Source organism: Suncus etruscus, chromosome 4 (assembly GCF_024139225.1).
Source record: "Suncus etruscus isolate mSunEtr1 chromosome 4, mSunEtr1.pri.cur, whole genome shotgun sequence".
In the NCBI taxonomy this organism is placed as follows: Eukaryota; Metazoa; Chordata; class Mammalia; order Eulipotyphla; family Soricidae; genus Suncus; species Suncus etruscus.
The window spans coordinates 42,464,322-42,490,234 of NC_064851.1; the positions used below are offsets into that span (position 1 = coordinate 42,464,322).

The 25,913-nt window shown below is 39.2% G+C and overlaps 1 protein-coding gene across 1 annotated transcript in view; it reads left to right on the plus strand.

Moving 5' to 3' along the window:
- The first annotated feature begins 2,461 nt into the window (after positions 1–2,461).
- LRRC8C (leucine rich repeat containing 8 VRAC subunit C) overlaps positions 2,462–25,913 on the plus strand; it is a 93,351-nt gene continuing 69,899 nt past the window's right edge. Inside the window, exon 1 of the mRNA XM_049772203.1 lies at positions 2,462–2,551. The gene's annotated coding sequence lies outside the window, so the exon portion shown is untranslated. The remainder of the gene's footprint in view (positions 2,552–25,913) is intronic.

The window sequence follows — 25,913 nt, forward strand, 5'->3', positions numbered from 1 at the left end:
TTGCCTCAACAGTAGAGTTTTCCTGCTTAACCTTAGACAACAGGCATAGCATAGAACTGAATGTTGCATTTAAGCAACTGGGAAGACGGGCAGGAGGGGAGCTTGAATTGCAGGGCTGGATCCCATCTCCAATCCTTGTTGTTTTCTTATTCTTACTGCTGTTTTTGTAGGGTTTCCCTCCCCCCCACTTTCAGAGCATAAAATGTAAGTACAATTTACTGAGTACTTACAGTGACTGACACTGTTCTTGGCGCTTTAAACATTGTCTAAAGATCAGAGAGCCATATCGTATTGATAATATCTTGTTAATAGAACAATATATTACCAAAACAGGGGAATAAAGCAAAAGCCTTCCTATTCTTATGCAAGAATTGGAATTTATTTTTTGGCTTACCTAACTCCAAAGTATAAAGTTAGTTCTTCAACACTGAATGGGTATTTGAGCAGGTATTTCAAGGATGTCTACAGACTTCTGGGCATGAACACACAAGAGGGATGCATTTGGAAAGCACCCCAGGGCGTATATGTGTCTCTGGCGCTTCTTGTTTTTGTTTTTTTGTTTTTTTGGGGGGGGGTGTCGAAGGGAGTGCACAATAGCGATGCTTAGGACTTACTCTTGTCTTTGTGCTCAGAAATAACTCACTCCTGGCAGGGCATGGGAAAGGATATGGGCTGTCTGGAATTTAACCTGGCTTCTCTGTGTGTAAGGCAAGTGCTCTACCAGCGACTGTACATTGGCTCTGGACTGGTGCATGTGGCGCTCTTAGAGAGCTTAAATTCCAGATTAGGTACTTAAAAGTTAGAGCTACTACATTAGATAGTTCTGGAGGCTTAAAAGTTGCTCCCATATATTGTTAGCAAATTGCTGAAGAGTCTTTCCTTTTCTCCAGAAACTGCAGAAAGTATTACCACTTGTTCCTTAGAGAAGAAGGCCCCAACCTAGAATGCTAAATGGCTTAATTAAGGCTGGCTGAGGCATCTCAATGCCTAAGGAGGTGTCAGTTGTTGCCTATACCCTGAAAAATGTGTAATCCAACTTAACCAAGCAAGGAACTTGGTTAAAAGCCCAAGAGAATGACTTTTAGATAAAATTCCTTTTTTTTTATTTTCACAATTGGAAACAAATGGGGTAAAAAGAAGTGCTTACTTTCTCAAGGTCTATAGCTGAACAAAGCCACTAGTTAACTGTTAATGAATGAAGGCATTGGTCTGTCTTTTCTGACTCTTTGTACTGTGAATAATTTAAATTATGGTGTCCTTAGGGGGAGAATGGTATTGAAAAGGCATCCCTGGGTTCTCCACATTTTTGCACATTTTCACATTGGGCAGGTCGCCCCCAGAGTCCATTTTCAGGAAGGGGGGGTAGTCCAGCAACCAGATGAGGACCTGGGGGGGGGAAGCAAAGCAGGATCTGGATCAATCAATAAAGAGAACCCCCTCCTCCACAGTCACAACTGTCTTAAAACAACAGGTAGTTCTGATGGTGCACGCTTGCCCCCGAGAGCTCAGGAGCAGACAGCATGTTCCTTCTCAGCTTCCAAGCAACCTGCTGCAGCGAGGCCTGAGAACCTGGCCTCTGGGTCTGGGGACAGACACGGAGGTATGCGGAGAGGGGGTGCACAAGGACACGGGACTCCAGGTACGAGTGTCTCCAGGGGCTCTGTAGCCAGACAGATTGGGGTTCGCTTTGTCCTTCTCCATTCTCAACCGCTTCCAAATTCCCACCCCACCCCCACCCCTTTTCCCTCATTAAGTTCCTTGGGTTTTCTGGAGGGTGTGAAATGGGATAAAAATCAAGTCCATCCCTGGAGATATTTTTGCAGCCATGAAGCCCCCACACACACAGCGCCCGACGTACCCCGGGATAAAAGGGGGCGCGAAGGCCGTGCAAGCGTTGCGCCGAGGAAGCCTAGCTTTTGCGCGCTTTGTTAGGGTTCGGGGAGCAGTGGGGGTGGGCGGGTGTGGTCAGCAGGGACAGCCAGGAGCGCCTAGGCGTTCGAGGCCTGGCTAGGAAGCGACCCTCCACGTCCCGAAGAAAGGCTGCACCCAGGTCCTGAGCAGAGCGCGCGGGCCGGGCCGGGCCATCCTGGGCGGGCCGCGGGGGGCTCTGTCGGTGCAGCGGAGGAAGTTCCCGGGCGCGGGCCTCGGCCTGCGTCACAGCGGGCTGCAGCGGCGGGAGGCCGGGCGGGCGGGCGGCCGGGCGGGGACGGCGGTGGTACCGGCCACCCCGGGCCCGGGCGCTGGGCGGCGCTGGCTGCCGCTGGCCCGGCTGCGCGCGGGGCGGCGCTGGAGGCGGCTCGAGGGGCCGGGCTGCGGGGCTGGGGCGTTCGATCGGAAGCTGCGTCCCGGCCGGGAGCCCGCGAAGAGGATTCATTCGGACGAAGGGAGGAAGGCGCCGCCGTGGCCGCGGCCGCACTGCTCCGGGGGCGCGACAAGCCATGCGCGGCGGCCCCGCCAGCCTCCCCGCTGCCGCCGGCCGCCGCTGAGCCACCCCGAGACCAAGCTCGCCGCTCCCCAGCTCCGTCCTCGCCCGGTCCCCAAGCGCCCCGAGGTATGGGCGGGCGGGGATCGCCCCGGGAGGGATGCCCCGGGGCCGCCCGCTGCGGAGCGCCCGCCGGGCTGGGTCCGCTAGGTGCGCTGGATGGAGCCCGCGCTCGCTCCCCGGACCGCCTTTGGGGCTGGCGGAAAAAAGGGGGTGCCGGCCCGGGGTGAGGTCCTCGGAGCCTCCCACGCTGCAGCGGTTCCTGTTCCCCCGCAAACTCCCCCTCCAGCCCTGGCTGGCTTTCCAGCGGTGGACCCAGCCCTGCGCCCCGAGCAGCGGAGGGTTGCTGCAGGTTCCGCGGAGTTGGGGTGGGGTCGAGGTTTGGGGAGGGAGACGCGGAGAAAAAGGCGCCCGGGGAAGGGGGTTGATGCTGGCTTTTTTTCTGCCTTTAGATTCCTGGAGACACCCCTTAGGCCTTGCTCCGATCTGCTCTCTACCCAGGGCAGCTCAGATCCCTCCTAGTTAGAGCACTTTGGGGGAGGAGAGAGAGGAATTGGGAGGTCCCCCAGGGACCGAGAGGGCGATGTCTGATCTGTAGCTGCTGGAGAGTGGGGAGAGGGTGGGCCCCAGAAACCAGGTGTGTAGGCCGGCGGTGGAGACCAGCACTCTGGCTTTTTACCCCAACCCGAGCTTTCCCAGGGATTGTTCTGCGTCCAGTTGGTGTCCAGCACAAGGTGATTGACTGACTTGGGGATGGACTTTGCAGCTTAGAGTCTACCTTGGGGTGTCCCCGTGGATGCCAACCCCTTTCTTCTCCACCAGGGTGTCGGTGTGCAGACATCCCACCCTGGTGCCTTGGTAACCAGCTTCCAACGGATCCCCAATTTCAAGCCCACTTACCCATATTTTGGTAATTTGGCAGCAGGGTCAAACTTCGCTTGCTTTTAGATTACCCCCCCCCCCCCCAAGCATTCGAAACTACCAGTGAACCAGTTTGGAAGCGCTTTCAAGTTGCCATTCTTGTAGAAGTCACAGATTCGAACCCATTCTTCAATAGAAGTGGGGTGTAGGGGCGGCGAGGATGTCTTTGATCATAGCCTTGGGGAGAGAAATGGGGAAAAGGAAATGGTAGTTGTTTGTCACTGGGGGCGTCTCTAGCCCCTCTCATAAGAATCTGGCTTTCCCCAGTAGCTGCTTCTTGGGACCAGCATGTGGTGGCTTCCATAGGCGGGCTTGAGGTGTCTTTCTTTTGCGCACCAGTCATTAAAATGCCTTGACTCTGGCTGGCAACCTCGTGGTTGGCACCACACTGCCAGATGGCCAGAGCAGATCATCTTTACGCATTTCTACATTTTTATTTTCAAAATTACGTGTATGCCTCCAACTATGAACTGAAAGTCACAAAATTTACTGATGTCTTAATGTATGGATTAGAAGCGATTAGGTCTAATTTAAGCATTCTTTAAATTTCCCCAGACTTGCTTTCATGGAAAGACCTAGGGTGTGACCTCGATTTGTTTCACTTTGGAGTGATTGCTTGAATTCTATCATGAAGACAGTCCTGTCCCCTGTCCTCCTTCTCCCCTCATCAGAGGTAGGGGAGTAGCTTTGCAAGGATGATCTTTTCATGGGTCATTTCATAGATTGACTGAAGCATTCCAAACCCATCATCATGGCAGAGCTACAAAGCATGCCCCAGCCATTTCTTAATAATAAAATTAACAAAGCCTTTGTTAATGGTACCGACCTCCTCTTATTTCACATTCAGCACTTGGTTAGTGAAACAACCAAGGTTTTTAGAAGGAAAAGCTTTTAGTGAGAAAAAAAAAAGGTACTAGTTGTAAGATAAAAAGAATATTTTTCTAATTTACAAAGTTTGTATATTTTAAAAGTATGAAATTAGCAGTCTTTTAATTCTTATGGTTTAGTAATTCAAGGAAGTTGTATTTAATTTTAAATGAAACTCCTAAGTTAAAAATGATGAATAAAAGCTGGACCAGTATCTCAATGGTTGGGCACTTTGCCGTGTGTGTGTGTGTGTGTGTGTGTGTGTGTGTGTGTGTGTGTGTGTGTGTGTGTGTGAATTCCTAGAACTAAACATGCAAAAATATATAAATAAAATTTTTAAAGCAGAGTAGTAAAAGAATTATTTTTATCAGATGGATGTTATTGCTTTCTAATAGTCTATAATGTTTTTAAGTGATAGCCTCAATAAAACTATAAAGGAGCCCACATTTAAGAGAAAATGGGGTAAAAACAAACTCTTTAGTTAAATATTAATGATTTAACATGGTGTTTCATTGCTATAATATATTCTAGCTGCTATAGGTACAAGCTTTACAGGATGTCCTGTTTTTGTGGTAAACCCATAAGGTGCCATCTACTTTATAGTTTGTGATTTGCACCAAGACAATGTACAGCAAAGTTAATGACTGAATGAGACTGTTTTATTAGCCTTAAATACCTTTTCCATTTTCCAAAGTCATTGTTTTCTCTACCTCAACTTGCTTTAAAGTACCATAATGACAATGAGAAAACTGAGATCAAGTCAATAAATAGTCTCTTTGTCCTGGGTTTTCCATATAATTACTGTGCAAGAGAATTCACATTTGGAATCAAAGCTATCTCTTTCCCAAACCCATGTACTATTTGCCACTAATCTATATTAAATGACTGATTAAGAGCTGGACATAATGGGTGTTTTACTCATTCATATTTCTAAGATTTTGTATTTAATCCCTGGAGTGCTGTAGATTGTGCCCTAGGTCAATAATTAGTTAATTGGAACTAACAAGGATGGCATTAGTATTCAGGTATCCTTGAATTATCATAATTTCTTTTAAAATATAAATCACAAAATATAAGCTGATAGCTCTGTGATAACGTATTTGGCTTCATGATAAGAAGTGCTGCTTCTGGTTTTGTTTATGGGCCACACCCAGTGTACTCAGGGATTACTCCTGGCTCTATACTCAAAAATTATTCTTGGTGGGTGGCTAGGGGAACCATAGGGGATGCCAGAATTGAACCCAGGTCAGCTGCATGCAAAGCTAGTACCCTTCCTACTGTACTATGGCTCCACTCCAGAAAATTATGCTTTTGAATTTTTCTACAGTACGAGTACATATTTATTCACGCTACTGAACTTCTTAGTATCATAACCTCCCAATGCATAAAGCAGTCAGTAAGCCTAGTTAGCAGGATTGGAATGCATACTAAATTTAAAAACACGTATAAAGGACAGCTTCGGTCAGGCACTCACCCACTGTCAGCAGATGATGGGATCAAAACTCCCAGCATTGATTGAAATTTTTGCTGTACCTCAATTGATGTGTATTTTAGATGCCTTTAGTGATTAGTCAGTGCTATCAGTGATTCAGTCTTCTTACAGCCAGACTAAAGTCTAATCCAGTTTTTGACATCTTTAACTTTTGAATCATATCTTTTTCTTTTTGGCAGTCCTACAATTATTTACTCACCTTATATAGGTCTTTCTTTGCTTGCTCTATTTGGCATATCTTTTTTTTGGGGGGGCACATCCAGTGGTACTCATGGATCTGTGCTCAGAAATCACTCCTGGAGAGCTTAGAGTTGGTGGGGTGATGGAAATCAAATATTGGTGGGTTTGCACTATGAATCCAGCCCCCATCTACTTGGCATATCTTTTAGAACTTTACTAACCCTATTTCAGTGGATTGGAATTTGTATTTCTTGGCAAACATGCTTTCCTGTTTTCTGCCTCTTCTGATTTCTGACTTTCCTTATCATTCAAGACACCATGACAATTCCAGTATCTTCCCACCACACTCTTCACCTTTGACCAAACCGCAACCAGCTGAAATAATGCATCTCCTTTAAGGCCCACTCAAAATGCTATTTCTTACTTGAGCCCATATGCCTTTTATTTTTAAATTCTTTGTCAATTCACATTTAATTTAGGCAGCAAGAAGTATACCTAATGCTCCACTTATTTACTATTTATTTGTACAATCATACTTTTTAGTTGTTTACACAAATAATTATTCAATCAAAGTATATACATTGAGATCAGAGATGTTTTTATATTCCTTAGAGCCATTGCATAGAATAAAACATAGGTAGTTTCTATTTCCTGAATGAGAGTAGATATTCTGAAAGACATTTTTACAGTAACTAGGAAAGCACTTTAATTCTTTGTCTCTATTACATGCTTGTTAGAGGCACCTTCTAAACAAGTTTTTGTTTTTAATTTGTTCATCAAGCTTCTGCAGATTTAACTGGTATTACATAAATTGGAAGACAGAGTTTTTAGACAAAGCCTTGGCCTCTAGGTACCATACATGAAAGCTATGTTTCATTAATAAATTGCTCCCTTGGTAATAGGGCATACCTCGTTAGTTTGCAAATTTATTGAGCACATCAATAGTATTTGAGGCAGTTGGTTTTTTAGAGAGAGTAATGGTCCAGATGGGTTTCTTTAATTAAGAATAGGATTTACCTAAGAGAAATAATATCTACCTTAGAGAGAAGGGTGAGATAACAAGCAAAGAGGATTACAAACCCCTCTGGTTGGAATAGGCTGATCATTACACAATGTGGAGTGTACAACTAAAAGTGACTTTCATGAGAGAATAGGCACAGAAAAGGACATATTGTCTCACTACAAATATGAGAGGTGTGGAAAAAGTCAGAATAGGAGAAAGAAGTGAAGGAAACTTTAATACTACATGATGCTTATAGGTCTTTTGTGGGATGAGGAGCTGGGGCAGTTAACACAGGCAATCAAACAGGGTATCTAGAACATCTGGAACATTCACATGTTATTGTTTACAAGAGGATGAAGTGAGAATTTTGCTTTAAGTAGTTTGGTGAGAATATGTTAAAATGTTCCTGAGTATTATTGAAGGTACCTAGAGAATGACTGAACTTTTTCCTGATGTTATTCATGAAACAAAAGAGAAGTGTGACAGTGCTTCAGGGGAAGGGAGGACTGTAATGTATAGTCACAAATAGAGGAGTGAGCTTGAAGTAATTTTCTCGTATCCAATGAGTTTCATTTTAAAATATGAGTTTATAGTATAAAGTATCCAGCTGTGAATAGCAGTTGGTAAGGAAATGGTGTTGAACTTAGAAAAAAAAGAGGGTTCAGAAGAGAGGAAAAAAGAACTGGCAAGATTTAAAAATCAATTCTGAATTGATTCAAAAAGGTTTTAAAGCTCAGAGAAGTAACTGAAATGTGTTCCAGAGGACAAATATTTAGAATCAGGGGAATCCGGAAGAACTATATGTTCTTTAAAGAACCCTTCCAAGGAGGCAGGACAAATAGTATCTTGTAAAATGGGAAGGAAGAGCAAGGAGTTAAGAAAAAAAATGTAAAGTAGGCCCAGTATCTCTTTGAAACACTAGAGCTAGTATTGAGATAACTCATAAACATGTATTTCTCAACCTTTGGGTTTATTTAAAAACAAATCTTTCCCTCTCTCCCAGAATCTGTTTTAAATCAATTATACCAGATGCATTGAAATTTATGTCTTATGACCTTTGGGCAGGCTACAAGACATTATTTAAGAGTTTTGACCAACTTTTAATAGGAGAAAGCTGACTCTTCTATTAAAAACAATGGTACAACATAATTCTTTATTGTTTGAATATGACAGAAGGACCATATGGAACCCAAAGGTATGAAGAAAAGTCCTGTATTGATGTGAATGCATATGTGATACCTTATTTATCAGATCCTCTGGGATTACTTTGCAGGCTTGGGGTTATTAGTTTTGTTTTTTGTCCATATGAAAAGTCATGTTTCAGTAACTAATTTTTCAATGAAGCAAAACCAGTTTTGTTGAAAACAAATTATTTAGAGAAATTTAAGGGGAGAGAAAGACTTATGTGTTTAAGAGAAAGACAGGCTTCTGCAGGGTGGGAAAATCTACTTTATTGGCTCTTAAGCTAAAATATGCAGCTTTGAACCCTAGAATCCCAGATAGTACCCTAAGACCCTGAGCATAACCCATATGGCCCACCTACCTCTCAAAACCATATTCTCAGTGAGATTCAATTTCATAAGTATGCATTTAGGGAGAGGAGCCTCTGAAGTCATTCTTTGTGTTTTTGTGTTTTGTTCCTTGCCTTTTGTTTCCTAGGGAGTATAATTCTGAGTTTCTGATGTTTGATATGATCTGGGGAGCTTCCAGGGCTAGTCTTTTGTTTGGGTTTGGCTTGGGTCACCCCTAGAAGTGCTCAGGGATTTTTCTTGGCTCTGTGTTCAGGGATCACTCTTGGTGATTCTCAGGGGACTGTTAAGTGGTGCCACGGATTGAACTTGGGTCAGCTGCATGTAAGGCAAGTTCCCTCCCCTACCTGATGCACTGTCTCTCTAACTCTTGTCTTTATACATTCATTGGCTTCTTTCAGCATTTGGAACCTTCATTGTTCCCTTTGGCTCTCAGGTGTTTCCTTCCTCCCAAACAACTCACTGTCATCCGTATCTACTCCAGCTTTTATTTTAACCTCATTGTTTTCCTTTTTCCTTGTCCTTCAACCTTCAGAAATCTTTGTTTTCAACATCATTTCTCTGGGTTTGAAGTTGGTGCTGCTGTGAAACGTGTATGAGGGCTGTGGCCACTGCAGGGCATCTACTGCAGCCAATTGTATATAATAGGGAGGCTAAATGGGGAATAAGAACAATGAAAACACAAACACACATAACACACACACACACACACACACACACACAAACCCAGGACTTCTCAGCAGACTATAGTTGGGGGTCCCAAATGCCCCTCCCAGACATTCCATGCAGTTAGAAGGTGGAAAAACTGAGGTGCCAGTAGCCCTTAGTAATCCTTTCCCCAAACCTACACATGCCTGTTAACATCAGCCAAGTTGCCAAGGCCACTCTGGCATCACCTAGACACCCCCTTCAGGCAATACTAAAAAGTTCCTCAAGTACATCAGAGCCACCCTCTGCATTCTGCCCAGTCTGCTTTTTGCTTTCAAATCAACTCCAGCTCAGCATCTCCTGTGTTTTACTTAGTTATTCATTTGAGACACAAAGAAACTGGACAGATTCCTTTCCTAACACCCAGCAGTAATACCACATTTTCTAGAGAATCATAATAGATTTTATTATAATGATATTGTCTACAAATGAGTTTTTGTAGCTGTTTCATGGAGGTTTAATTAAACATCAAAAGCTAGCTGTGTCTTTCTACATTTACCCTTTTAAGATAGAAAGAATTGCCTTCTGCGAACAACTCATTCCTAATAGAATGAAACAAGATAATACATGTTTGTACTCACAGACTTATTTGTTTACTCCTACAAGATGTTTTTGCTTCGGTGATACACTCCCAATAATGTTTAATTCTGCGAGTGGAGAGGCAGTACAAGCAGGTAGGGCACTTGCCTTAGACATGGCTGACCAGGGTTTAATCCCTCTATTGTCTCCAAGCCCTGTCAGGAGTGATTTATGAGTGTAGAGCTAGGAATAAACCCTGAGCACCACCAGATGTGACCCCAAAAGAAAACGAAAATATTTTGTGGGTTTAGGTCACACCCAGCAATACTTAATAGCCACTTTTGGTTCAGCACTTAGGAATTACTCCTGGTGATGCTCAAAGGACCTTATGGGATGCTAGGGATCCAATCCAGATCAGCTGTGTGCAAAGCAAGTGCCTACCAGTTTGGCCAACAAATAAATATTTTTTAAAGTAAATTTAGTTCTAGAATGCTAAAGAGGTTGCTTTTGTTGGGTAATATACTGAGAAATGTATCAGCCCACAAATTGAATTTCTGACATTTGCAGTTTCATTATATTAGTCAAATTTGAGATTTGCTCTTTGCAGGTGAATCATTAAGAGCAGTTTAAATTAGAAGCCTCTTAACTTTAAAAGTTTTTTGGGGAAGGGATATGCCTTGAAATGTACTGAAATAACATGATAAATTAAGGGTTTTGGATAGTCTTCAGAGAAAAAAAATTAAATGCCTTTCAGAAAATAAAATACCAATGGTTGGGATGGTTTCTACCAATTAACCTTCTAGCAGATTAGTTAGAACAGCAGATTAAAAACCAACTTCTGGAAGGCTCGAGAGAGCAACTGAAAGTGAGTAGAAACTGGAAGTAAGTTGAAACTAGAAGCTGATCTTTGAGAAAAGGAACTGACTGACTGCACTTTGGTGTGTGCTTTTCTCCAGAACAATACCTCTGTCTCTCTGCTAAACCTCAAGCCTTAAGCTTCAGCCCTACTCTCCTTCATAGTGCCTACAAAGTGAGTAGAAAATTCTGAAAGAATCAAGTAAAGGATCTCAGAATCTGAAGAAGAACTTTTTTATTTGTTTGATTGACTCCAGAAAGGTTAGTAGAGGTAACAGTCCATGATGTTTGGCTGCAAGCAACAACTTGGAAGACTAAAAGACCTGAGCTTTGATTAAGTCTAGATCTAGCTTTGATTAAGAAATATAGAGTTTGGATTTGATTATAACTAAGTGAAAGGCCTGTTAAAGTAAAATCCATATTCTTCTGGAGAAAATAACAGATTCCAGGGCTTCTGTAACATATCATAAAGTAATAGATGTAAGGGACCATTGTTTGTCTTGCACAGGACTGACCCCATTTTGATCTCTAGCACCCTATACCATTAAACTTTTGCCAGGAGTGATCATTGAGCACAGAATCAGGAGTAAGCCTTGAGCATAGCCAAGTTCACACACACAACACACCCAAAAACAAAACAAAAAAAATAATAGATTGATAAACATAGTCAATGAAGTAGAACACACAAATGATAGAAAATATAATTAAGCCAAATTTTGTGTTCTTTCTAAATATGAATGACTCTAGCAAATCTATAAACTTGTAGGCCAGAGAAAGGGAACCCAACTTACCAGAATTATCAGTGAAAGAGTGCGTCATTATAGATCCTTTAGATATTAAAAGCATGAAGAAATTTAAAAATTATGATTAATAATAAGCCAAAGCATTTGACAATTTCAATGAAATAGGTGGGGGGAAATCCTTGGGAAGCACAAATTATATTATCTGACAGAGGTTTTATTATTAGTACTTAAAACTGTCCATAAAAAAAATATCATTTGAAGAAAGCTATGTTAGGAGTATAGGATTAATTTAGAATTTAAAAAACAAATCTATCATTCAGGACACATGTGACTTACACCTGACACCCATTTGATCTCTGGTACCCCTGACATTTAATAAGATTGTAAAACAGTGATAAATGAAAAAATAAGTGATTATAGATAAAAGATTATTTTAATTACTTAATTTTATTCTGCAGCAACACCCAGTGTATTCAGGCTCTGCCCTCTTGGATTACTATTGGTGGGGTTGGAGGACCATATGGGGTGCTGAGAATGGAACTCACGTTGCCCATGTGCAAGGCAAGCACCTTACCTGCCCTCCTATCTCCCCTATTCGTGAGTGATTGATTTTATTGCTGTTGTTGTTGTATTGAAGTCACACCCAGTGATGCTCAGGGCTTGCTCCTGACTCTGTGCTCAGTAATCACTCCTGACAAGTTTTGAGGACTGTATGGGCTTGAACCTGGTCAACTTTGTGCAGGTAACTACCCTGCATCCTGTATTCCCAGTCCCCAAAGAGTAAATTTAATAAAACTGAAAAGTCTGTCATTTTAATTCAACATATTATACTGTCATTTTCCTTTATTATCTCAGAATATACTAATATGTTTAAGAGTTTTCAACAGCTATTTATGATAATGATTCTCAAAAGAGTATTCTCAGGAAGCTCACCACAAAGAGTGATGAGTTTAGTTAGAGAAATAACTACATTTTGAACTGTCCTAATATTGAGAATGTATGAGGGAAATGTAGAGCCTGTTTAGGGTACAGGCGGGGGTTGGGTGGGGAGGAGGGAGATTTGGGACTTGGGTGATGGGAAATGTTGCACTGGTGATGGGTGGTGTGTTCCTTTATGACTGAAACCCAAACACAATCATGTATGTAATCAAGGTGTTTAAATAAAAAAAATTATGCATTAAAAAAAAAAGAGTATTCTCATAAAGCCCTTTTATTTAAAATAGTAAACTGATAGCTAACAGAATGCTTAATTGTAGATTAGATTTTTGGATTCGATTCCTCCTTATAGATTAGGAACTAATAAAATTATCTACTCTCATCATTTCTATTATACATAAAGTTCACCAGTGCAGCAATTATGAAAATATTAAAGACATAAATTAAAAAGGAAGAAGTAAAACTGTCTTATAATAAACTTTGTGATTAGAAATTGATGTTTTATATTTCTTTCTTTTTTTTTTTTTTTTTTTGTGGGTCACACCCGGCAGTGCTCAGGGGTTATTCCTGGCTCCAGACTCAGAAATTGCTCCTGGTAGGCACGGGGGACCATATGGGGCACCGGGATTTGAACCGATGACCTCCTGCATGAAAGGCAAACGCCTTACCTCTATGCTATCTCTCTGGCCCCGATGTTTTATATTTCTAATCTACACAACAACAATTAGAAATAGTAGATAGCTAGGCATGTGGATATTAAATTTTAGACACAAAGTCTTAGAAGTGAATCTCTTGACATCACTGTTTCAGTAACAGTGAATATTTGTTTATGTGCCTGGACATAAAGATATTTCTCATCTCCAAAAGACGTCTAACAACATAATTGCATTGTTAGCTTTTTACCTTTTCTTCTACTTGACATCTTTACCTCTGATCTGATCTCAGTAAATTGAACAGTCTGCTATGGACCTAATTAAGGAATAAGAAAAAAATTTAAATTATTTCAAGCATCCATTTTATTCTGTTTGTTATATTCTGGACTATTGAAAAAGGAGAATACACATTCTGAGGGTAACTTGTGTTATATTAAGCTCTTCTTTATTTCACAGGGCACATCCAATGGTGGTTTTAAGGAGATTTAGACACAATTATGGGCTTGGAGATACAGACCTGAGGCTTCCACATTCAGCGCTGGGATCACAAGGGTTAGACCTGGGTGCTGAAGTGGGCACATAGAGAATTTCAGGCCTCGCATGTACAAGGCACACTCTTTACCAATTTACCTGGGCCCACAAATCTACTTTCCTTTCAAATTTAAAATATTATTTTAAAGAATTATTTTATAACATTGTCAGATAAAAATACAGATGCCCCCAAAATCAGAGCAGTCCATATTGATTATTAACAACTAAATCAAAAACTATATTAGAAATGTGAGAATTTAAATTACTCTAGGAACCTGAGTCTTATTTTTCTTTCTTTTAATTTCTTATAATCTGGTAAACTAAAAATCATCACCAAGGAAGGCAAACTTATTTGTCTCTTATGAAAAAAATGCATTTGAATTAAATGAGGGGAAAAATAGCTTTTGCTGTGTAAGTACAACCACAGTAAGCAAATAACTTTCAAAGCTTTGTATTGATAAATGTTAATCAACAATAAAATTTTTCTGAGTTTTTAGTTATGTATTAAGCTTCTTTATAAAAGTAATTTTATATCTATGTATATTATTTGTCATATAAATCATATAAATGAAACTTAATAATGGTATTTAAAATGTAAATACCTTCCAGGTACCCAGGGATAGGTGAGTGGATAAAAAAAATGGAGACTACTACTCAGCTAATTAGGAAAGATGAAATTTTGCCATTTGCAACGTATGAAGGGGTCATACTAAACAAAAGTAATTCAGAAAAAAAGACAAATACCAAATGATTTCTCTCAGCTGTGGAATATAATGAGACAAATGAAACTAGATCAATCCAGATTTATTTGAGTCTGATCATAGAACTGACGTTATACTAAAGTAGAAAAGTAGGAAGGATGGAGTTTAAAATATTTTGGAGGAGGAACACCGGTATTATAATGGTAGGCATGTTGTAGTGGCATACATTTAAAGAGGTATGAAACGGTGTTCCTAAACATTCTGTTTAAATAGGTTTACCTCAATGTAAACTAAAAGTTTTTAAAAGCCAGAGTATTAAATTTTAGTTTTGAGATAATATTTTTATAAAGTTGACAAGACATCCATGATTATATTTTGAATTCTTAATATTTGAAAGCCATAAAATTGTTTCTATATAAAATGATATGTGGGTTAATATTGAATGATTAAATTAAAAATAAATTTATAATAGTAATTATTGTTCATATTTTAAGAGAAATGTATTAATCCGTGATTTCATATGACTGCAGCATTGCCTGAAATTGACAAACATTAAATTTATAGTCATTAAAAGTGTCATTGAAAGATTAAAAGAATAACTGGGGGCCAGACAGATAGGGTGTTTGCCTTGCATGCAAAAGGATGGTGGTTCGAATCCCGGCATCCCATCTAGTCCCCCGAGCCTGCCAGGAGCGATTTCTGAGCGTAGAGTCAGGAGTAGCCACTGAGCATTGCTGGTGTGACCCCAAAACACAAAACAAACAAAAAACAAAAACAAAAAACTGAACATATCTACAAAACTTTAGTTTTTACTGATTTAATTTTTGTTTTGTGGGGGTTAGGGCTTACTCCTGTTCTGTGCTTCTCAAGGATCACCTCTGACAGGGCCTATGAGACTATGATGCTGGGGATTGACCTCAGGTCAGTCTTCTGCTTTATCCAGGCAACAATTACTCAAGCTTCTGGACTATTTTATAATATATGATCTAATTTATGAGACATATATATGGAATTTAGTAACTTCCAGTTAAATAAGCATCTTGTCAGAGAATAGATCCATGAATAGATTCATGAATTAAAATGCACATTAGCAGCTTTATTAAACTACATATTATTTACACACATGTATTTAAATTACATGCAAAGAGGTACAATTCACTGCTTTAAATCTAATTACAGAATTGTATAATTATTACCATAATACAATTTTAAAATATTCATTGTCACCTCCAAGAAAAGCCAATACTCATATAACCTCTACTCACCACCATGCCCCCCACTTTTCTTCCTAAACTCTACATAACCATTAATGATCTGTCTATGGATTTGCATATTCTGCTCTTTTCATGTCATGATGACTGTATAACAATGATCTTTGTGTTTGCTGCTTTTATTCATTATGCATTTGAAGTTTATACATGTTGACAGGTTGGTTTCTTTAGAGACTAAATCCAGCTTAGGGAACCATCCAGTCCTGGAAATCAAATTCAGAACTCATACAATATAAGCATGTGATCTACCAATAGAACTATTTGCATGGATTATGTTTATTATTCTTTTACTTTTTACTGCCAAACAGTAGTGCAATGTATGGTTAATCCACAGTATTATTCATTCACTAGCTGATATATTTAGGTTGTTTGGGAGCTATGATAATTAGTGCCCATTTAAAACATTTAGTTTATTTTGGGGGAATTTTGGACATCTAGTAGTCTCAAGGCTACTTCTGTCAGTTCTTAGGAGATGGAACTTTATGCAATGTTGTGGGTGGGTCAAACCTGGTTTTGCAAGGCAATCATTTTACCCACTGCACTTTCTCTCTGGCTCCCTAAAATAGTTGCCTTATGAACATTCATTTATAGTATTGTTGTGAACATATGTTTTCTTTTAGAAGAATATGTATAGATGTAGAATGCTGGATCATATAGTAACTGTTCAACATTTTTATCTGCATAATTGTTTGGTTCCTTATCTTTAATCATCTGAATAAGTCCAGTTTCTCTCGTGTGTTTTAGCCTCTTTTTGTTCTAGTGTTATGAGAGTGGAGAGAAATGGGGGTTACTTTTCATCTTCCATTATTCCATGTATATGTGTATATGTTAGATTTTGCCAAGGTCATATGAGCTCCATTTGAGTCTTTGCAGGGTTGTTAATTTCCCTCCAAAAAGAGGAAAAGGTACTTTTTAGAATCAAATATTTTTCTTTTCAGTGTTTAACATTCTTTCAGGCATTGTTCTATTACCTGGATGGAGACTTGGAAGGAATTTGATAAATCAGCTTCTTTTTTATTTGGTTTATTCATTTCATTTGTCAGACTGGCAAATTTGTCAAATTACCTGGCAGTAATTTCCCTTAGCTCTTTCTCTTGTCTCACTTTAGATTTATGTTTTGAGTCAGACCCAGCACTGCTCAAGGTTTACTCCTATCTCTGTGTACAGGGAACACTCCTGTCAATGGTTGGGGCACTATGTGCGATGTAAGGGACTGAACCCAGGTCAAATGCAAACCAAGCACTCTAATACCACCTGTCTGGCTCCTCTTGTCATCTTCCTGAAATCAGCCAAGCAGATTCTTCCCATTTTCCTTCAATTCAAATTCAGCCTCCTCTCCCTCCATTTTAACTGATATACCATAATATATACAATACTGTCAATGATGGTTTCATGCATACAACTTTTCAACACCTTATCTACCACCAGAGTGCTCACTTTTCTTCACCATTTTACTAGGGACCCATTGAAATTCTCTTTCTCCCATAAAAGCTCAGGTAATCCAAACAACAAGAGATTAAACCAGATACACATTTAAAAAATAGAATAAAACCAACAACAATGGCAACAAAAAGTCAGTGTTGGGAGTAAAGGAACCCTTATCCCACATTGTGGGAATGTCAACTTGTTTGACCTATTTGTAAAATAACATGAATACCTCTCAAGAAACAAAAAACTATGATTACATACAAACCTACAATACCACCTTTCAGCAGTTACTCCAAGGGCCCCAAAATACTATTTTAAAAATACATTTGTGTCCTTATATTATTTATTACTGCAACACTATTTACAATAGCCAAGACCTGGGAACAAAACAAGTACCCAAGAATAGATAACTGAATAAAGAAACTAAGAGATATATAAGAAAATATGAAATCATGCAGTTTTCTGCCACATTGGTGGAATTTGAGAGTATCAGGCTTTGTGGAGCTAGAAGAAAAGGATAGGTACAAATTTATCTCACTCACTTTGGGGTATAAAGATACATAGTAAGGGAATAACAATAGCCATGACAATATAATTATAATTATACATTCAAACTGAAATAATTACAAAAAGTAAATACAGTATAATTAGAGACTTTGTCAGTCAATCTTAAAGTTAAAACTGACTCTTAAATATAGAATCAGTGCATGAAAAATTCTTTCAAGGATCCAATAAGAAAGCAAAACTGGTTTAAAGGTCATTGAGAAATTCAGGGGATAAAGGAACAGGAGATACCACTCAGGCTACGTGCATATGACATCCTGATGATGAGGAAACAAGCAACAACTTGATCTATGTCAGGTTGCCCTACCTCATCACCTAACAGTGAGATGACACTCTATAGTTTGATCTGTTCAAAAACCAAGATCTGAAGACTTACAGAAGACTTCCTGCAACAATCATGACTGAGTGGAACTTCTGGAAACATAAAGACTCTCTCCTTGACTTAGGACCTGTGCAAAAACAACTATCTCTAATTACAGAAGACTGACTTTGACAACCACAACCGAGCAGAACATTTCCTGGCATCTTAAAAAGATATGGGGGTCCAACAATGAACATGACTGAAGCCTGTAGTTGATCCCATGCCAGTATGCTCCAAGGATGGAGAAATCCTGTATCTCTTAGGCCAAGGGGATTTTCCTTCTAAGTTCCCCAATACTTACTGTGCCTATTCAAAAAGCAAAAACAAACAAACAAACAAAACAAAACCAAAAAAACCTTGCCATACCAGTTTCCCCCTTCCTTTTTTTGTTTTGTTTTGTTGTTTTCTTTTTCTTTCTTCTTTTAAATTTATATTTATAGCTTCTAGACAGGGACACCTCCCTGCTTTTTTTTTTTTTTAACAGAACCATAGAACATGAATCATCTTGTTCTGCCTCATAAATTGAGAAAAAAAAAAGTGATGGTACCAGGGGCAAGCAGACTCATGAACACTGAGTGGAAATAAAAAATGATCAGACATAAATACCAATCCAAAGTCAACAGCAATAGAATCAAGAGACCTAAACTATAATAAGCTATACACAAAAGGGACCTGTTACACTAGCAATCCACTGGGCTAAGGGTGGAAATATGGGATGCATGCTGGGAATAGGGACAAAGAGAGGTCAACACTGGTGGTGGGATTGCCCTCATTCACTGTCACTATGTACCATAAATATAACTGTGAAAGACTTGTAGTTCACATTAGTTTCAATCAAAATTATACAACAATAATTTTTCTAGTTTGATACAAAATGAGACTCATTTTCAAAGTCATAAGGAACATAATATATGTTTTAATTTCATTGAACAAAAATGGGAAGAGTTATACAGTAAGTCAAATTTTCTCTTCCTTAATTCTTATGTGAATGACTTTAAAACTGTTCTTTGATAATACGATGAAAAGATAAGAGATTCTTTCTTTGCATAATTTCTAAATTTGAAATAGATACTATTTTCTTCCATAAACTTTCACTTGGGTGTCAGGGTAGAGAATAAGTGCCCTCCCAAGTTCAGGAGATTTGATTTCTTGGCCAACCAGGTTGGCAGTTTAATGTGAGGTACCCAAAGATTGTTATTTGTTATTTGTTATTTGGGGCCCTATGGTGCTGAGGATTGCTCAGTTCACACCAGCAGTGCTCAGAAAATATCAGAACTGGGCCCGGAGAGATAGCACAGCGGTGTTTGCCTTGCAAGCAGCCGATGCAGGACCAAAGGTAGTTGGTTCGAATCCCGGTGTCCCATATGGTCCCCCGTGCCTGCCAGGAGCTATTTCTGAGCAGACAGCCAGGAGTAACCCCTGAGCCAGCCGGGTGTGGCCCAAAAAACCAAAAAAAAAAAAAAAGAAAGAAAAGAAAATATCAGAACTGTACCTAGCAATGCTCAGAACACCCTCTGTTACCAGGAATGGAACTGAGGATGGTTACAAACAAGGAATGTACTTTAACCTCAGTCCTACTTTTTTCTGTCTCCTTAAACTTTCTTTTTATTTAAAGCTTTGGTTGTTTGTTAATATGGATTTTTGTTGTAATTTTATACTCACTGATCCAAGGAATGTGTCAGATACATAACATTGTCCTTGGAAATTCTCAAACTGAAAATATCAGACAGAAACTGTGGAATCTGTAATTGAATCCTTTGTCTTGGCTATCTTTTATATCATTGAGATATCAAAATGCCTTTTCTTTTTTTTTTTTTTTTTTTGGTTTTTGGGTCACACCCGGCAGCACTCAGGGGTTACTCCTGGCTCTACGCTCAGAAATTGCTTCTGGCAGGCTCTGGGGACTATATGGGATGCCGGGATTCGAACTACAGTCCTTCTGCATGCAAGGCAAATGCCTTACCTCCACTCCTTCTCTCCGGCCCCAAAATACCTTTTAAAACTCAAGCTCAGGAGTCCTATTTACTAAACTGGCTTCATTCAGGGGTCACAAGTGGTATGACTAGGGAACCATTCTTGTGCAGGGGATCAAATTCTGGTCAGCAGCATACAAGGCAGGCATACTGTTGCTCTACCTTAGCATGTATAGAAGTCATATAACTTAACTATAAAAGAAAAATCTCTCTAGTGGACAAGAGACTTTGCTCTTGGTGTGAACATTTTATGGGGAAAAAGAATGAATCAAAAGACATTAGGGTCAACATCAAAAACCAGTAATATTTTGTTTAAGACCATTAAATTCCTGGTTGACAGCTGATGAACTGTGTGGGTGGTAACTTCAACAAATTATGCCATTAAAGTTCATGAGAATTAATTATTTAATGTCAAGAATACAGTTAATGTTGTATGTTTCATGCTGAGAATTAATTATTTAAGTGTTATTATCAAGAATACAAGTTTCTTTTTTGGGAGAATGTTGTATGTTAAATCATGCTAACACATTTGGGAGAATTCTTTTTTTTTCACAAGGCAGTGAATTCATTTATTTTAAAACATACTGGATGTGGTAAAAGAAGAATCAAAGAATTTTTTGTTGCCACGCTATTACAGTTTAATTTAGGACTACACAAATAAATAGGAAGATGAAAAACTTGGAAGAGAATCAGAAGATCATTTCAGAGGATTAAAGGGCTGAAAACTGAATCTGGAGGAAAAAAAGAAAGGAATTGGAATATTTTAGTTAAGATGAAGAGGGCAAGAAGAAATTTAATATTTCCATTAGTATGACAAGCAATGATTCATCTCATATTAAAAGATACAAAAAACAACCTACAGTCTAAGAATATTTTAAAATAAAAGCTTTTTAAATAGCAAGAATTTTATGGCATAAAGTCTTTAGACTACACAGATTTTTAGAGAAACATGGTCTTCAGCAGATTTTATTTTATTTTTTGGGAAGTTTGAGCCACACCCAGAAGTGCTTGGATTACTGTTGGCTCTCCTCAGAAGTCATTCCTGCCAGGCTTGGGGATTGAACCCCGGGTCCGTCCTGGGTCGTCTGTGTGTAAGGCAAACGCCCTACTGCTGTGCTATCACTCCGGACCCATCTTCAGAATATTTTAAAAATAAAGTTGGGCCCATTCTAACATGGCTTAAAAACCGTCTTACCGGAATTTTTTTCCAATTACTTTATTTAAACACTGTGATTACAGGGTTGTTCATAAAAGAGTTAATTTTTTGTTTTGTTTTTGTTTTCACAGTTACAAAATTGTTCATGATTGAGTTTCAGTCATACAATGTATAACACTCTTTCCAGTGTACATTTCCCACCGTGTACCTAGCTTCCCACCCGCTCTCTCCTTTGCCTGCTTCAGGCACAGTTATTTTTCTTGTCTATCTGTCTCTTTCTCTCTCTTTTCCCTTTATCTGAAGTTTCAACCAGGTAACCTCTTGAGATAGGCTATACATTGGGGGGAGGGTTTGTTTCTTTTTGCTTTTTGGGGGTAGACATACCTGGCAGTGCTTAATTAAGGTTTCTCCTGGCCCTACACTCAAGAGTTACTCTTGGCTGTGCTTAGGGTCCCATATGAGATGCCAGGGATCGAACCCAGGTCAGCCAGGTCAAGGCAAAAAACTTATCCTGCTGTACTATTGCTCCAGCCCAGGTAATGCATTTTTAAGTAACTACTATATTAAGTGAAAAACAGCCATACTCTCATTGAAAGAGATTATGAAACAGCTACTGTGCTTGAGTATTTACTTGTGATAGAGGAAGTAAAGTAAGCAAATAAATTTACTTATTGCAGAGATAAGGATAGCACAGTCACATGTGAATGGAGAAATATTTGCAAGTATTTAAAATTCTGGCAAGGAAACAAAAATACGATTCATAAGGCAAAGACCTAAAAGGGAAAGGGATTAACCTATCCATCACTGAGGAGAACTCCAAGCAGTGAAGACAGCAAAGATAAAGACATATCCCAGTTACAGGGATGAGCAAGGGGGATATTTGTTGAATTTTAGAATATTTAGGCTTAATAAAATTCTTGTCCCTTGTATCTTTGAGAGAGATAAGGAATCATTAGAGGTTTTAAGTAAATAAGGGTTATAATCTAATCAAAGTTTTAAAGGGATTTCTATGTGATATAGAGAACCCCTTAGACCACTTTTTCTCTTTAGCTATTGAGACATTAATTGGAGATTATTGGAAGTCCCAGATATCATTTTGTTTGTTTGTTTTTTTGGATATACTTGATGGCATCCGGGTTACATCTGGCTCTGGGCCAAGGTATCACTCTGGTGGGTATAGGAGGGCTTATAGAGGTGCATTTTAATTCTATTTTAAGATGACTTCCCTTAGCATTAAAACATAATCCTTATATTGACTTATGTTATTTTTAAATTTCAGAGCTTCTTTTTTTGTTTGTTTTATGTCCACATGTTTTCTGCTACTTCTTTGAGGATAAATTTTAAAATATGACCAGCCAATCATGTTTTATATGTTTCTCCTGTTTTTGATTTTTCTATTTTTTGTGTGTGTTTCTTTATATCTTTTTGGATTGGAGGAGTCCTTCAAATGCCTGGTATTCTATAATTATGTTTTCATATGTAATGGTGAATATATTGAATGGTGTTTGGAGTTCTTTGTGAATTGTAATTTTGTTCTTTGTGTTTTACTGAAGCACTTTTTAGCCATCTTTGGAATTTAGCCATCACTGGAATTGTTACAAGATTTTCACACTTATCTTCTACAATCTTCCAAATTTATGTCAGTCACTTTTATTGCTAATGTAATCCAAACGTACATATATGTATTATCAAAAGTATTAACTGGACAAATGGATGTATAACTTTTTATTTTTTATTAATATCTATTTGATGTATAACTTATAATTTAAAAGCAGCAAGACTATAGGGATTATCTATATGATATAATCATGGTAGATAAGGAAGGTCTATTTAGCCTAATTGCCTCATATTCTGGATTATTTTCATTTGTGTGCCTTCCCTCCAGATGAATATTAGTATCACAGATTTATTCTAAGTTGAACTCTGATGATTCTGCACCCCAGCGGTGCTCAGGGACCACGTGGTACAGTGATTGAACCTGGGCACTTTTTTTCTATGCATCAACATTCCCTCCTCAACCTCTGTCAAGATAAAAGAGATTTTCTCTTTGTTTCAGGAGTCTGTCTCTTTAAGTAACCAAATTTTATTTAATAATCCATGGGGGTTGCATGTTTTGTTTTTAGTTTTGTTTTGGAGCCACAAATGACAAAGCTCAGGACTTCATCATGGCTCTACTGGGGACCATATGTGCTGGTAAGCATTAAATCAGTGTTGGCTTGCTTGCATGGCAAACACCTTAATCCCTATACTATGTCTCTCCAATCCTAGTAGCTTTTGTTTTAAGCTTAAGAAGCACATGATAGCTTCAATATAACCCTTTCTTTTTAAATTCCAAACCTTTAAGTAAAGCCATTGTATGTAGGAAATTATACCACATGTACCTTATGATTCCTCAACCCCTCCCCCAACTTGGCTCATTTTTATTTACTCTAGTATGAATGCTAGAACTTGTGACTGAGAGTCAAGTTCAGATGTATTCAAAGTATCTCTGACTCTTGTTTGCTCATAGTGGCTTAAAAGCAGTTTTTTTTCTTTCTCAGACTGGTTGGCACATGATCATGTGGGTCTATGATGTCATAGCTCTGCTTCCTTATGTCTTGATACTCCAACTTTGCTGTCATGTTCCTTTATAATTAGACTGGAAATGATTACTACTCAGCCTACATCTCAGCTCAGAAATGGGAAGAACATTTTGTGAGGGCAAGTTCCTTTACGTCAAAAATATAACTCGGGCCTGGCAAGATAGTGTAGGGGTTAGGGTACTTGTCTTGCAAGTAGTTGACCCTGATTCAATTCTGCCACAGCCAGAAATAAACCCTGAGCTTTTTTGAGAAATCTACATATTGTTTTCCATAAAGGCTGGACTAGATGGCATTCCGACCAGCAGTGAATAAGAATTTCTTTCTCCCCACATCCCCACCAGCACTAGATGTTCTAGTTTTTTATGATGTGTGCCAGTCTGTGGCATGAGATGGTACCTCATTATTATTTTGATTCGCATCTCCCTGATGATTAGTGGTGTGGAGCATTTTTTCATGTGTCTTGACCATTTGTATTTCTTCTTTAAGCAAGTGTCTGTTGATTTCTGAGCTCCCATATGATCCAGCTATACCACTCTTAGTTATATCCTAGGGACACAGAAACAATACAAAAATGCCTTCTGTATGCTTAGATTCATTGCAGCACTATTTGTAATAGCCAGAATCTGAAAACAACTCAGATGCCCGACAACAGATGAGTGGCTAAAGAAACTGTGGTACATATACACAATGGAATACTATTTAGCCATCAGGAAAAATGAAGTCATGAAATTTTTCCATAGGTGGATATGGAAACTATTAGGCTGAGTGAAATTAAGTGAGAGGGAGAGAAATAGACACAAAATAGTCTCACTCTTCTATGGGATTTAAGAAAAAATAAAAGACATTATTGCAATAATACCCATAGACAGTAGAGATGAGGGCTGGAAGGACCGGCCCACGATATGAATGAAGCTTATCACAAAAAGTGATGAGTGCAGTTAGAGAAATAACTACACTAACAACTATCATGACAATGGTAGTGAGTGGGAAAAACAAAATGCCTGTCTTGAAGACTGGCAGGGGATGGGGGAGATGGGTGATGGGGAGGCATTGGTGGTGGGAAGGTAGCACTTTATGACTGAAACCCAACTACAAACATATTTGTAATCATGGTGCTCTTAAATAAGATAGCCTTTTTAAAAAAAGTAGACCCTGAGCATTGCTGGTGTGGGCAATACCACCACCACCCAAAGGAAAAAAATAAAAATCAACATAGAGTCACTTAGTTAAATACCATCTTTTCCTCGGGGCCGGAGAGATAGCATGGAGGTAAAGCATTTGCCTTGCATCCAGAAGGACAGTGGTTCGAATCCCGGCATTCCATATGGTTGCCTGAGCCTGCCAGGAGTGATTTCTGAGTGCAGAGTCAGAAGTAACCCCTGAGCACTGCAGGTGTGACCCAACCTCCCCACCCAAATACCTCTTTTCTCATTTTATTTCATTAGCTAGGATTAAATCATGTTGATATACCTGCCTACAGGTGACTAAAGCATACTATCTGTTACATGACAACGGAAAGCCTGGATATTAGCAGAAAAGTGACCTCTCACAACCTGATATTGATAGCTCAGGACCCTGAAAAACAGGGGCTTGGAATAGTAATCATCAATAGAAATTCAACATAAAGGCTTTTCAGTGGCTGTTCCAGGGCACCATAATTCAGATTATAGGCCAGAGACTTCCACATGGGAATTCATCCATTCTCCCAGCTCAGAGCTAGCTTCCTCACATGCAGTGTTACTCACACACAGCTGTATGGTACAGCCCTTATTTTTTGTGTAGCTGCCATCAGAAGAACACTTTCTTCAGAATTGATCATGCTAAGTATGAGATAAGAAAGGCCCTGTATTTTTTATAGATTTGCTCCTTACCACTATGGATCAGAGCTATTTAATTTTATCCCAGAAAACTCCAGGTCATACTAGAAAGCTGGCTTGGTATATTGTAAATTCGAGGAATCACAGCAAAGTTCTAGCATTGTTATCATTTCCATCAGATTGAAAATGATTATTACTAGGGCCAGAAAGATAGCACAGTGAATAAGGCATGCCCCTTGCATGGGGCTGGCCCAGATTTAATCCCTGACATCCTATGTTATCCAAGCACTGCTCAGGAGTTTTTACAGAGCCAGAAAAACCTCTTGAGTATTGTTGGGTGTGGCCCCAAAACACACACACACACACACACACACACACACACACACACATACACAATAATTACTACTCAGTCTATACCTCATTTCATAAATGAGAAGGACATTTTGTGAGGGCAAGTTCTTTTTCTTTAAAAACACAACTGGGAGCTAAAGTGTAGGGGTAAGTTACTTGTCTTGCATGACCGTAGCTTAATTTCTGCCTCATCCTTAAGAATAGAGCCTGAAATAGGCCTTGACCTTGGGGAAGTTTCATGATTTGCCACTGTAGGACTATGAACTATTAGATAGCTAGTTCAAGGATTG